At 42.0% G+C, this 15,664-nt stretch overlaps 1 long non-coding RNA gene across 4 annotated transcripts in view; it reads right to left on the bottom strand.

The window, feature by feature from the left end:
* Nucleotides 1–9,825, bottom strand: part of LOC115349933 — a 47,060-nt gene extending 37,235 nt beyond the window's left edge. For all 4 annotated transcript variants that reach the window (XR_003926280.2, XR_005933832.1, XR_005933831.1 and 1 more), the window contains exon 1: nt 9,671–9,825. This is a non-coding gene — a long non-coding RNA (uncharacterized LOC115349933). The remainder of the gene's footprint in view (nt 1–9,670) is intronic.
* Between the last annotated feature and the right edge of the window lie 5,839 nt (nt 9,826–15,664).

Raw genomic sequence — 15,664 nt, forward strand, 5'->3', positions numbered from 1 at the left:
GGAAGAGTGAGAATGTATCCCAGAGGTTCTTCTATTTCCTGTCGCCACTATCGGAAAGGACAAGAATTGAGATGGTTCCTGTCCGCTGCTGGCTTACTTCATGTATTCACTGGTGTTTCACTGCTTCAGTTTAGGGCTCAGCGAGAGCTTTCTCACCCAGGCATCTGTATCAGTTATTAGCAGTAAGACCACAAAGGGGTAAATCAGCAGCAGCAAGGCAGCTTTTTCAGCAGTACAGGAGAGAAGCTGTGGCACAGAATGAGGTGCCAAAAAATCTCAAGCCACCTGCCCATCCGCAGCAAGAAAATCTGTGTGAGGGGCAAGTGGGCATTTTTTTCCCCTAACAGAATAAGCAGGACATTTTCTAAATCGAAACATTTCTGACAGCACCATAGTTGATATTGCTGCGTTGAAAGAATGAGACCATGAAACCCACCCGTGGCCATTTCTGAGAACTGTCCTGCAAATGGCCCATGCCTACATTAGCAACCTCTCTCAGCCTGTGGAAGTGGGTGGCTGTGTGCAGCCTGCCTGTTGGGGTGGTCTCTGAGATGCCCTGTCTCCAGGGAATGCTCTAATGGGTCACAGGCAGAGATGAGCATGTCCTTCATGGGAACGTTCCCAGTCACAGCTTAACTAATTACTGGTACTTACACAACACTAATGTCTCTTTAAACTACCATACAACACCTTCGGCTTTCACAAGGCAGTCACCAGTGACGAGCAATCCTCTGTTACTAACAAGTGGTGTTTGCAAGGAAAACAATAAGCCCAGGGACAGGTTGCTGTTTTTTGGAGGGTACCTGAGAGACCTCCACATCATCAAAACAGACATCCTAGAATGGACTCCCTGTATAGCATCTTATAATTTTGTGTTATAGGGCTTTGTGGTAACAATCCTTAAAAATTTTCAAGATCTAACACATGCGCATGCATTACAAACAGTCTCACCAGCTAGATTTGCATTCATTGTTACGTCTTAACCTGAAACCTCAGGTTTAAATAACTGCCAGCTGATATTATCAATGTTTGGTTTATGAGTCATTCAGCCAGCACAATGGGCCAAGGAAGCAAACAGCACCTTTACAAACACATCCTAATTTTTCTGCTGCCATGTGGAACGGGAGAAGCAGGGAAAGGGCACAGGAAGGATTTGCAGCCTGAACCAAAATATATGTCCCAAACCAGAGTTATACCTATTAGGCACATGTAAATTCATAAATCAGGTCATGAAGAGAACAGCAGGAAAACAGCTCTGGGACATTAGACCTAATGTTTCAGTATAGTTTCAAGTTTCAGCAAGAAACTTTCTGCTAACTTGCTTCCTATTTAAATTTGCTCCTTCACATAAACCCCAGATTTCTTTAAGTATTTATTTTTTCCTCGGTGAGGCTCCAGAAATTTGAAAAGAGGGAAAGGAGAGGGAAATCACTGCTTTGGATTTGGCTTTACACAAAGGTCATTTAAAGAGGAACTGTCTGCCCTCTCACACACACGTGCTAAAGACAAGTTTTGCTAAAATCAGCAGAGCAATCCACTGATGGAAAAGTTCAAAATCTAGTTGTTCTCGTGAGCCTTTTTCTTCTCAGCAGAATTCTGCATCATCCAGGAGCCCAGTGGACTCAGCCTTGCTGGGTGCTGAGCACCTTTTCTGGCCACTGGCTCCCACAAAAGCAGCAGAGACCCAGCAACAGAGAGCAAGATGCAGTTGCCAGCCTCACTCAGATTGCACAGATATGCAATATGCCCAGACTGGAGTCAACTGGGATGCATTAGGCTGGGAAATCTCTCGTCTCTGCTAACATACCTGCTTTTTATTCAGGGCATATAACAAGAGTTATACGTTAGACCGATAAAATTGTCTGTCAGAACCTGGGTTGGTCACTCTTATCTCAATACTAAAATTAAATATTTCTACGAAAATTAGATTTGACTTTTGTTGCACGAAGTAAATCAAACCCCATTTGTTTTGTTTAAACTGGTGGATTGCAGATATCAGAATAGAACATAAGGAGGGGAGAGGAAAATTATGATAGCTTCTAAACCTGATCACAACTTCAACAGAAATGGACCAAAACCAGCATGCAAATACTGACTTCATGTCTTGTGTTCAGATCCTGCTAGCAATTGTTCAAGTACAAGCATATTTAAATTACAAACGTTTTTCTTATCTGCATCCTTTATTCAGAGGTGTGGAACCCTTACTTAACACTTTTGTGATGCATGATTAATGTTCAGGGCTTCAGCCTGAGAACAGCAAGGTAACAACTTCTTTCATGTGTTTTCCAGTACTTCCTTGCTTCAGCCAAATCAAAAACATAGGCAGCACTGCATTACTCAAACTTCTGCCATGGACAAAAAACAGCCCCAGAAAGTTGCCTGGCCTCCCTGTGTGGTCAGCTGGAGTAGGCAGGCCCTTCCCAGGGGCACTTATTTCCACCATCACCACCCCCACCTCCCCAAATTAACATGCATGGCATGAACTGTCCTCTGGACATGCTTATTTAGCCTCATTGACTATAAACAGGGCTTAGGCGACTAGATGCATTGCTCAAGATAGGCAAGATGAATCTGTTACTGGAACTTAAGCCTCAGGGGAAAAAAAAAAAAAAATCACATTCAGTAAGAATGTGGGTGCCTTTTCCTTTAAAAGCAGTAGACCTACGCTGTGGATCCCCGCGGGATCATGCAGCCACTGGGAACTCAGCAACTTCCCTGGCTTCCAGTTATTTCTGGTGCAGATCTTGGTGTTGATTTTTGACCTTTTGGAGACCTCTTTCTATAAGGTAACACAGCTTGCTCAATCCCCCCAAAACATACAGGAGACGGAGTAAAGCAGGAAAGTGAAGGCAACAGCAGCATTCCATCAGGCAGGGAAAGAGTTAAAGCTATGAGGATCAGGAAAGCTGACTTTCCTTAGGAACTCCTACAGTTTCAGTCACTTATTAAAAAGGGATTTATATTTCTGAAGTAAGGATCTGTACTTCCTCCCTCTTCTGAAGCTATACATTTCTCTGCCAGACTGTGATGAAAAGGGCCCTCCCTTGCCCATCACAAGCCAACGCTGAAGTCATTCTGTTATTCTTTTTCACCTTGCACACATGTTGAGGCTTCGCTGTGGAAGTCTTGCTGAGACACACATCTCATTGTCTCTTGTTCCTCTTTGCTCATGAGGCCTTTTTTCAATCCCAGATTTCTTCTGCACATAGCTCAAGCAGCAATGTTTCTGGGATTTCAATGAAGGAGGATCCATACATGTAAACAATGCTGTTTTCTGACTGCACATGATCATGTTAAAACCAGAAGTCTTTCCTACGAAGAGGATACCATAAAGAGCTCAAACTAGAAGGCGTTGCTCACTTTCTGTTTGAAAGCTCACCCGCTGTGCCTGACTACAGCAGACGAAAGCAGTAAGGTTGTGAAGATGGACCCCTTTTGCACCACAGCAGGTTTAGGCAGGTTGCTGCTTTTGGCAGGTGAATGTGGAACCAGCCACAGGGTGACTTAGCTGCAAGAGACGCCTCTCCTCCCTGCATCACTAGAGAAATGCTGCAGAGGCTCAGCATCGCTCACAGTACTTCTCCCTGTTGGAAGTGAAAGAAGCAGAGGCTACCACTGCTCTCTCTTCAGGCAGTGTTCATCCTTGAGGCTGAACTTAAGGAAAGAGTTAGGGATTGTCTAAGATTTTTTTTTTACCTGCTGATATGCATTCTGGGCTGATCCGTGCACGTCAAGGCACTGAAGGGCATACATGGCTGCAGAGGCACTCCAGCAGCCACCTCCCCTTGCCTGACGAGGTCACTTCCATGTATCCAGTCTGTCCTCCCAGTAAAGAAAGGGTCTTTCACAAATGGGCATCACCATCATTTGCCAGAGGAGGTAGAACTCATACGCAACCTGAACTCTGCGCAGCAAAGACACAATGAGCACTGCAGGCTTCAGACCACTCCCAAGATCAGTTCAGATATGATGCAGGTGTAGCCACAGGCTTTGCTTGTGGGAAGGAGAGAAAGTTGGATAGCTGTTTGTTATGTATCTTTGGGGTTCTTAGAATGATGAGAATAAAGTGAAGCAAGATTAAGAGGCATATTAGGCTGTCTCTGACAGATCTTTTCCACTTGTCAGGAAGAGTTTCCCACTGAGCTCCTGGAAGGTGCTGAGCCCCTGAGGACTCCTTGCAGAGGCTAGAATTTGCAGCCACAAATGACACTGTTTTTCCGTGCAAGGCTGAGCTATCAGGAAGGTATCAGTGCAGCCAGTTGCTACTGATACTACAAGCAGAAGACAGAGACAGTGGATCTTTTGTTTATCACCCCTCTGCAGTGTACAGCCCCTTTGTCAATAATAAGCCACCTTTCTGCAGCTCTTGTCTAGTGCAATGCAACATTTTTAGGTCAGCTCAGCTAAACTGAACCTGCAATCACCTGGTATCAGTGAGTTAAAATAGTGCTGATAAGAAAAATGTCTGTACGAGAAAATTCCGAGGAGCACAGTGCAAGAATAAGTTAAATCAGAGAGGACGTGTTCTTTCTACTAAATGCAAGTTACTTTTGGCTGGTCTTTGCACGTCAGATTTACTACTCCTACTATGGGAATCATTGTATTGCCTCATTACAGGGCTCATGTGAAGCTGTGCTTACTCATGCTTGCAAAGCACTTCAAGATCAGAGAAAGCAGGGTCTGTAAAACCATAAAGGATACTTCGTTACCATTATTATTTGACCACAGCAATGGGGAAATATGCTTTAAAAAATGCTTCAGTTCATTAGTTCATAACTATCTTTTAGTAGCTATAAGTTTAGCTGAGAACCTAAAAGCAAAAACCAGCAAGCTGCAAGGTAGCAGGTTCAGACTTCGTACACCTCAATGTAGGCCTATTTTTTTGCCTCACCATAGCTGGTGCTTACTTTTAATACTGTCTTTAATCCAAAGGCAACAAGCAGACATAGAGGTAAAGCAAATGCAAATGAACGTGGGACTCGCCCTAAAACATCTGTCTCCCAAAATGTTACCCTCTGGCCCACATCCTGAGTTACTATCCTTCTTTCTGCATAAGCTTTTGGGGTCTCATTAATGCACCGGGCAAGTTTACACAGCAAAAGGCTGTTAGAGATCCTGAGGTAGCTTTGAGGGAACTGGCTTATCTACATGGTACAATGCAATGCCATGCACGGATACTAGCTTAGATCCCAGAGGCAATATAGCTGTGTCTGTATAGCAAAGCACCCACGCTAATTAGCCCAGGCCCTGAGGATGCTGCAGGAATGGAGCTAATTAGGTATGCTGAGAGGCACCCCTGTTAATTAGCCCAGGGAGAACACAACAACACTAACAGAGCTTCCGATCACGGGCATTAGCTCAGGGATCTCTATAGTGTACTTGGCTGTGTAGCATAGCTGAGCCCACAGGCTCTTTTGAGTGTCATCCTAAGAACCTAAATATCTTCTTTCAATCCAGTCTCACCATCTGACCCTGCTTTTGCAAGTATTCATAGATTTGGGTTTTTTCTTGATGGTAGGAAAATTAAGTAAATAAATAGATTCAAAAGAATGAAGAAAAAAGCCAGTATAAACCACACTACAATAATCTAGTATTATTAAATTCAGCTACAGGTAGCAACATGCCTGTAGGGAAGCACTGGATATTCCTAACCTATCTTGATAAAAGGCATGCTTTGGCTAGTGGTGCACGTTTTGCAAGCAGCATATCTCTAAAGGTACTGTTAACTCAAGCCAACTCAGCCATAAATACAGACTATGGTATATTAAGTTGTAATCATGCAAGATTTTCCATTACAAGTTCAAGGCTGAATGAAATCATTTAGGCACAGGCCCACACCTAGGAAAGATGGAGCTCCCAAGAGAGCAATTTTGTCCCCTTCCTTCTCCCCTGGTTGCACCACACAGGAGAACGGGGCTGTTCTGGCTGGTCCTTCTGCCTCCTCCCTCCATCAGACTCCTGGCTCCCCAAGCATCCTTGTCCATAGCTTTGCACAGCCTACATCAGACTCTCCCTACCACTGCCGCTCTCTGGCCTGGCTGCCAATGCTAAGCAACATACGTACGCAGTTATGCCTCTAACTTCCATGGGTTGCTATACAATGACACAGGGGTAAATAACAGTCTGTCTCCACTACAGCCAGCACAGATATGAGGATGGTGATGAGACTATTGCTAAGGAGCACTTCCAAATGCCATTCCAACCACCATATCATAGGTATGCATAAAAACACTAAGTTAATGCCTTTCAAAGAGAAAATGTGTGTACTTCGTGTTGTTCCAGGAGGGAGTTTCATGGTTCTTATTTTTTAAAAACGGAGCACAGTGATTTCCAATTATCTTCCAGGCATGTGTGTAGGAGAACCCAGCTCTTTCCCATACGTTTCAGAAAAATATTTTTGCACATGGGTAACTTCTGAATAGAACCTAAACCCTTAAGTCCTGGCTTGAGTTCTCTACCACTCTGCAAAAATGGATGGTGAAACTTTAAATCAGCCTCAAGAGCTTATAACATGGAGCTGCTGGAACATTTGAGACAACCAAAATTTTTAAGAAAGTGGATATTATGAAATGATAAATACCAGAGAAGACAGAGGTTTCTTCTGGAATTAATGTGGTTCCAGTAGACATAATACTTAGGCTTCTGCTAAAGATGGCTACATTTTAGGTTTAGAAAAGCAAAAATTTTCAGGCTCTTATGTTCCCAAGAATTTACTATTTAGTATATGGACGTTGGGGCAGGGGATGTCTGTGTGTGTAATATATCCAAAAATCAAAGTTCAGTATTTAATCTTTACTTCGTATCCTTTAGGAAAAAAAAAATCTTAAAAGTATGGTTTCCGTTTATGTAGCTTTATGATACTTGTCAAAATAACATGGTGTGCAAACTGGGATATCTCACACAACCTTGACTTTACAACAGGGGTTCTGGATGTATACCAGATGCACAAAATGGTCATTAACTTGATATGATAGGAGAAAGGTGTTGAAGTGAATAACTTATATAGTAGTAATAGTGGTTCTGTCTATGGACATTTTATCTTGCTCTTGAACGGCAAAAAAATACTTTAACATGCCTTGTCTCTAGGCAAGTTTAGAGTGACCTAGAGACTTCTCAGTTTCAGAGTTTGAAATCCACCCCTCCATTTATACTTGGCCAGTGCTCAGACCAAAGCTGCGATTATGTCACATTGACTCAGAGAGACCTAAAAAATAGAAGAGAGTGAAATTCTAGGCAGGAGCATCTCCTGACTCTATAAAAGTCGATACTGTGTGCCAAAATAATGAAAATACCCCAGCTCTGTTTCCAACTGTATAAATAGCTCAGATTTTCAGCTTCACTGCCAGAACTTGGCTAATACCCTTCAGTTTGTCTGTCCAGTTTTACATCCACCAATAACTATTTTCTCCTCTTCTATCTATTCAAAACAAAACCTGAAGCACAAAGGTTATCAACTTCCAAAACCTCTTCTGCATAGACAGACCCATAAGGCCTCTGTCAATGAACAACAATTCATCATTCATTCTCATTATACTGGCACATAAATCTTCTGAGTGACCAGGGAAATGGGAAGCCTCATAACATTCCTTGCGTGCCTGCTGAAGGCGTTGTGTCTATACATTGCCCATGATTTCCAGAAACACAGAGTTAAGAATAATTCAAGATATGTAACAAGGAACAGGAGGGAAGGGTGACCTGCATGTAAACTTTGTCAAAAACTCCTCAAAACTAATTACTTGAGGTGGTTAGGAAAATAAGAAAAAAAAACCATGATGCTTATCAGTCTTATTTCTCAAAGGGTTACTGGCATTAGTATAGTTTTGCACACCATCCAGAAAAAAAAAAAATATATATATATAAAATTGTGGTTAACACTAGAGCTCACAGCTTTATTCAGTTTGGAAGCCCTTAAAAATTTTCTAATGGAGGTGCTACGTGGACAACAGCTTCACATTTCTTGAGTTACCCTGCACTGACCTCTCCCAACCATCCACAGAAACGATAGGTCCAGCAGACAACAGGCTGACTGCCATGGAGCTACAAAGTCATCTGTGAGACAGAAAGGCTAATCGAGTGAGCAGCAGTGTGTCCGGGGTGCATATATGGCATTTCCTGAAAACAGCATGCTCCAGATCTGCCTGACGTGTCCATACAGACATAGCCAATTTCTTTTATATAAAGGAAGAGCTGCCATTTCATATTAAAAAAAATAAACATCTGTCTGGCCTCCAAACTCCTAGAATTATAAATAGTTTGAGTGACAAATACTTCTGCCACAGTGTTCAGGATACCTTCAGAAGATATCCCTAGCACTGTGTGATTAACCATAGCTTGGCAGAGTTCACCCTTATAACTATACTCTGGATAAGCTCGTTGGTTTGAACAAGAATTTGCGTGACTGTGTCTAAAGGAAGAAGAGAAGAAGCAGGAAGGTAGGTTGTGTCAGTCACTTGTACACTTTTCAAGCTGACTGGTATGGCTTGATATCTGTGCTTTGACAGTAATAAGAGTATTAAATTCCTAAATGTTGTGTACTACGTTGCTCAACAGGTTTTATCACAGAAAAACTGAGTAGTCTTGACAAATGAAGTTTCATGTAGGATAATGTTAAAAAAAAATTTAGACATTATTTGCATAGATTACATTAAGTTGCTTGTTTCCCACCCATCCCAAGCATCTCAGTACCTTAGAAATAAATTATAGTCAGAGGGTTATTAAAATTAAAAAAAAAAAACTGAAGTCAATCTTAAACCACAAGACAAGCAAACAGTACTGTAGTCTATTTTCAGACTTCCACAAAGTTATTTATATTCTAGTTGTCAAACAACCATGCAGTCCCAGACACCTTTTTTCATTAAATTCTGCTATGGTGTCTTCCATAGACACATTAAATTATTTCCTCTTCAATATGCTAAGAAAAAAAAACCAAAATGCAAACCACCCTAAAGTCGCATGTGTTTCACTTTAAGAAAAAGGATCTCCCAGGTTCAACTTAATAAGGAGAATAGTCTTCTGTTAATGTAGTCGTGCTGCGATTTCAAAAGTACCTAGATTAGGAAAGCAGTAGTCTTGGTCGCAATGTCATTGTCACACAAGGTAGAAATATTCCTTCTAACCCGTTTTTAATTCCAGCCTTCCTAGGACAATGTTTCAACCTGTACAAACCAGATTCTTTGCTGAATTTATAACTATGCTGAGATCACTTCAGAGAAGCACAAGGAAAGCTTTGTGAAATACCAAGGTTTAAATGCTCTTTCAAAAATATTTGCTGTCATTCTGACCCAACTGGAAGAAAAAGGGAGATGAAAGGTTTGCAATAGCAGCTTGCCTCACTTGGTAGAGCCTGCGTATAGGATTTTGCCTGGTTTATTTTAAGTCTGAGCAGCTAGCAGCTGGAGTATGTCCCACATGCTAACACTTGGAATTCCCCAGGGAGAAGGTTTGTTTTAAATGTAACATCGGCCCTCCAAAGCTGGTCATCCTTCTGCTTTATTAAATTTATGTACTCCATCATTGCCTCAAGTCTTGATGATAATGCACCTCTTCTGAGTGATCGAACCTCCTCGCCAACTTCATATGAACTGTTTTTGATTTAAATGCAATCTATTAACGATATCTACTTGCACACACATACACACCCTGGCCAGATACTGAACAGACGCAGACTTACACAGCAGCTGTGACAACAACTGATGTCACCTCCTTTGCAGAAATTTCCACAAGCATCTTCCAAAGGCCAAGTTAAACGAGATAAGCTCTATCAGTTTCTTTAAAGTGCTCTGGATGAGACCAGTCCATGTGACCCCCTTCCCGGCCACGGGGGTGTGGTATGTCACAGCTCCCCTATCAGCTGGCACATGGCAGTGGGAGATATGAGACAGCAGAAAAGTAGTAGTAACAACATCACCCGGACTGCCGAAGACGGAGCGAATACGCTGAGTAACTTCAGTGTGTGCGCACTCACTTTCTGAAAACAGGTGGAGGGTTTTCAGCCCCGACTTCTGCTTGCACATCCCACTCAGCACAGATGGGTGGTAAAGTTGCCAGCTATGCGTTGGAAAGACTATGGTTCATTAGCGTCGTATTAACGCCTTTAGCAGTGAGTTGCAATGCCGTTTTTTTTCTTCTTCCTGGAGTTCCCCCCTCCTTTGAGTATTTAATGAATTAAAAAGAAATTACTAGCAGAGATATTTTTCCAAAAGCAATTCCTTAAAATAAATTCCCTGCCTCTGTTCTTGCATCAGAAATATTAGAGAATTTCAGAAGATACCCTCCTCAGTTTTACTGCCGAAACTACCGAAGGTTTCAGGTTTCCTTCACTGCCTTTAATTATGATTAAATGATCAGTTGCAGAGTTAATTTTTAAAGCTTTCACAATGATTAATTTTATTCAAAATATTAACTAGCCAATAACACATTAACAAAAGCATATATTTAAACATTTGCAAAACATCTCATTTAATGCTTCATCCTTGCTAGGACAAAAAGGCACCTTACTTGCAGTAATTTAAAAACATAGCCATAGTATTGAATGTTGCATTCAGACACAGCTTGCAGTTTTCACCCCAGGGCTCTGCCAGTTTCCCTACATGGGCCTGTTAGCACAGAGGACAGCCTTAAACTCTTACCTCCAGCTAGCTATCGTATTTTAGTTAACAAATGTTGGTAATGCACCTTTCTTCCTTGTGAACATGCCCTTTCAATTTCTGAATTTATATGCATTTACCCCTCCTGTCACATTCTGCTGGGCTTCATTAATAGTTTCCCCCAGTAAACATTTCTGATTTTAAAAAGCTGGAAATATGCTGGGAGAAAAAAAAAAAAGAAAAGAAAAAAAAAATCCACTGAAAAAGACAGACACCTTTCAGACTTCTTTTTTTACATTTCAGAAGTTAGGGGATCGCCTCACTATTTGCAGCACAGTACCACTGGATAGATTGCATCAACATGTTCTCCTTTGTTCTTTTTTCCCCTTCAGGTTGCCAGGCCAATCTGCTTCTACAGATTCATACTCTGTGTGACTAAGAATTCACCTTATATGGGGACTTCTTGCACCAACATAGTTACAGTCACTCTAGATCACTTGGGCACGTCCCTTGTAAATTTTGCTATTGGTGCAAGATTAACAGTTTCTGGCATACAGCAGTACAACATGTAAATTCTGGATCTAGCACAGCAGTGAAATATAGGTATATAGTGAGTATAAGTACACAACAATTTGTGGCAAAGATAGTAAGAGAAGCTGAAATTAATTCTTACCCTTCATTCCTGACGTCCTTCTCCTAGCCCTGCTACTGAGTGTGGATTGACACAATTATACATTTTTTTTTTAATCATATTTTCTGCAGTTCTGCCAGATTGCTCCAATCTTACTGCAATCTCACACCTGTTAAGAATCTCACTGGCTGGTCTAGCCAGCTCATATTGGATGAAAAAAGCTAGATCACTTTTACCCATTTCCTCTTTCAAAGTTAAGCATCTGCAGATAGAAAATAGGCTTTCGAGGGCATGGACAGGCTCTCATATTTCAACTGTAGTATGCCCAGCACAAAACTGGCTGGAACCTAGATGTTAATGCCATCTTAAATAATAATATTTTTTCAGGTGCTGGCCAGAGTTTTAAGAGATAGTTCCAGCAATGAGCATATTGGAGTAGCCAAGACACAGCTGCTCAAAACAGCAACATGCAGCAGTTACATATGCAATGAAAAAAGACCTCCTTCAAGAAAGCTATTGAGGACAGCTGCAGATCAGTCATCCTCAGGGTTCATTAGCTTTTTTCATTTTCTGTAAGCCAACCCTGGGCATGACTTTAGAAGATGATTAAACCAAAGATTTATGTGTCATTACACCCTCAAACTCCAGCTGCAACTTTTTATCCATGAAAGCCCCAGGATTCATGATCCAGGAGAGAAGCCTTCCTCTCTCTGGTATTTCGTTGGCATGCTGGTTACAGTCACTCCTCCCACCATCACCTATTTCTGAACTGTCTTTGGTTAAAGACCCTTAATCCTTGCTGGAACTGTATAAACAGAAGCATGGATCACCAGCCACCTAAAATCACTTGTGAGCCCTAGACTATGGCAGACAAAAGGCCTTTCAGTATTCTCCCCAGCAAGTCTTCCACAGAGGTATAATGACTTTTGTGCCCAAGTTCACTTCACCTTTATGCTGTAGGGATGCTCTAAATGGTGCTGTTATGTACAGGACATACATATTTATATGTAATCCTGCCCATACAGATGGTGAGATGCCAGCTATGAATCAACAGAATTTATAAAGCTCTGCCAAAGTTACTCATAGCTGTGAGTTGCACACATGGGTGCTTTAAGTGCTAAAAAAGGTCCTGCTTTCTTCACACCTGAAATACGGGCCTATAGCCCCTACACCTACAGTATTCACAAGCCAGTGTATGATAGCTCATGCACAGTGAATTTTAAATGCAGACACATGACCTCAGATTCCACTCATAAAGGGCGATCTGTACTGCAATGTTTGAGACTTAAAAGTGCAAACATAGCAGAAGCGCTACAGGGCTTATGTGAAAAAATAATTATTCCATGTAGAAAGGAAGTTGGCTTGCTTTGAGCAGAGGTGTCAATACACTAATCTTTTTCCCCAACACCAGCCTGCTTACCTGAAAATATGAAAACATCTACTGACGCACTGTTGTATTTATTTGAGGTGGGTATCATATCCCACACGTTAAATGTCTTGCTGCATTTCACACTAAGATGGTAGTTAATCTGAATGCCAGTTATAAGAGTCATTTACTAAAAAAATAAGTCTTGGACAGCTGTGCTGCAATTTTAGTAATTTGGGGGCAGAGAGGCATGCAGATCATAGTATATAAATATGGCTGAATTTTAAAGAGTAGCTTCAGAATAGATACCTTCCCCCTTCCACCGGGTTCAGGATAGTTAATAAGAGCTGGATCTTTAATGACAGTAACAAAGCAGGGTCTTGGCACAGAGACGACTTGCTTCATCACAGAGATCCACCAGAGTAAGGATAAAACCAGCAGCAACTAGAGCAGGGGAAAAGGTGGAAGGATTTAAGATCTATGGTAGAAAAGGTATTTGGGTCCCTCTCAAAGGCAGCATAACTTTGTTTCCTACACAAGGTGTCTTCTCCTCCCCATCTCCAATGTTTCAACTGCAATCAATGGTAATTTCCTAGCAGTGGCAAAAGTGAGAACGCTTGCGTAGACACGGCGTTAGCAAATTAAGCACAGGGCCATCAGCTCCTCTGGCTGCCCATGAGTAATGTCCCACTAGCCTCTCGTCTTTTTCCATTAGCTGAAAATTAGTTTCCTCTGCCAGCATAAGTATGCATGTAGTAGGTTCCTATCCCTATCAAAATGAGTCAGGCCTGAAAATGGGGAAGACAAAAACCTATAGAAAATGTTTAAACTAAGCCAGACCCTACTGAGAGAACAAAGCAGTTATGCAGCTATACCTTCAGGCTGGGTGGGATCCCACTGACACTGAGGGTGTGGGACAACCTCCTCACCTGCTTTCCTTCCAGCCGGAACTGAAATAGGCATGAGCCAGAAAGCACCTCACCAACAGCAATACAAATGTGTCTAGGAGTGAAGCTCCGTTGATGCAAACTAGGCAGCAGTGACCAAGGGCACTTGATCTGCCACAAAATCCCTTGTACCTCAGGGGGACGCAGGATGGGCAAGACCTAAACCTCTGCATCTCATTCCTTGCAGCTGAAGTATGTAGCTCCTCCTTCTTGGTTCTGAAGTTCTTTCGGATAAACTTTGCGTAAGTATAGGAAAGGATAAACTTTGTTGCCTCAGGTTGGATACACCCTCCCTTTCCTTTTTTTCCAGCATAAAGGTGTTTAGAAGAGGGGCAGTGTCCAAAGTCATACATTTGTCTCCTAAAGTAGGAAAGTATATGTGATGCTGCTGGCCTCGCATTAATCTGGAGGCAGGGGCTTCCTGGACATCCACACCTCTGTGGAAGCCCTCCCATAACTGCGTCCCTCAGGACTCTATTGTCCCTTGTATTAGTATCTCTGCAATAACCCAGTGACACAAGATCTGAAAGAGAAAAGGAAAAAAAATGGGGCTTACATCACGTACCCCTATGTAACTCTTACATCTTCTTCTATCAATTGATCCATCTGCTTTGCTCCTCCCAGAACTGAAACTGTCAGCACTTGAGGGAGGACTTTGTTTTTCCTCCATTTGTAGAAATAAGTGTGTATATTTGGGTGTGTTTGGTTTTTAGTGTTGGTTTTATATGCTCTAAAATAAGCAAGTTGCAAGGCTGCTTGCTTTACGGAGATACACAACATAAATTTCTCACCCAAGGCAGATCACGAAAGGTCATTTGCTAAGATGTTGGAGTGCTAATATATGGTATGCATGGGCACCTTTTACATATATCGCACACACCTACTTGCCTGGAAGCAAATCAGTAACTCCCTACCCCAAAGCTTGCATTTGTCTACTCTTACCAGAGGTGGGATGGTACCCTAGAGAGGGCCACAGGCATTCCATTACTTAGGATCAGCAACTGAGCAAAATGGAAAGGCTGCTAAAAATAAGCAGCATTTGCTCATTGGTATAAATAACAAAAGCAAGAGAGAAAGAAAAACAGAAAGAGAACAAGATGAAAATGAAAACTGGCCCTAGACCAGGCCTTGCAGAATGACTAGTCACCTCCTCATTGCCAATTCTGTCACCATCTCCAGTATGGGCAAGATACTTTCCACTGCCAAGTGCCCTCAGCTTCTTTCCTGAGAGGACCATTACTTTCAGATTCACAGTGGGCCTGAACATAGGAGGTAGCTCCCACAGCACACGTGTCTTTCCCTAGGAGTTTCAGAGCTTGGGCATATTGAAACAAGGACGCAGCGCTTCACAAGCCAGCACAAAATGCCAGTGTGATCCCTGCAGTGGCTTGTGAAGCAAGTATTTGGTTTATCTCTGTTTTGTTTATAAAGAGTATTGGGGAAGGGTTGCACTTCCAGAAAGCTATCATCATTAAAAACTCTATCCTCTCTTTATTAAAATAGAAATAACTTTTGGATTCCCATTTTTCTAACAGACTTCCGTAGCAAATAGTTCCCAGAGCACACTTGGCTGCCTGTTCTCAAGTACTAAAGTTGAGAAAGCTAAGAAGTGCCTATCCATATTTGGAGGAAAATAAGAAGACTAAGCTAATTAAAAATTCACCCTTGCCCTGTATTCCTAAAAGCACTGTACACCCCCATGGCACCAGACATTTCGGGGTGGGCTGCCTTTTTATACAACTGGAAAGTTTAAAGCCGAGTATCCTTCTGGTTACTTTTCATTTTAGGCTCTTGTTAATAAAAAGGAATAATAATTGGGAACCAGCTCGCAAGTAGCACATTCAATTTTCCCTCTGATCCTATTTCATGTATTCTATTGTAATAAAGCGTGCACACACACACACAAAAATCTATTAGCCCTACAATTAAACAAATAATGGCATTAACAACTCCCACTCACTGCCTTAAGCAGGTTTAGTTGGGAGAGCTGAAGCAGCTGTCTCTGTCCTGTGTCTCTGCCAGAGGTCACCATCCTGCAGCAGGATCAGCTGATCCTCCTGGATAAAATCCTGAGCAAGTGCAGTCTACGGGCTGCAGCATTAACATAAACCACCTCCAATTTCAGTTTACTCTG

The sequence above is a fragment of the Aquila chrysaetos genome, chromosome 13 (genome assembly GCF_900496995.4).
Source record: "Aquila chrysaetos chrysaetos chromosome 13, bAquChr1.4, whole genome shotgun sequence".
Classification (NCBI taxonomy): Eukaryota; Metazoa; Chordata; class Aves; order Accipitriformes; family Accipitridae; genus Aquila; species Aquila chrysaetos.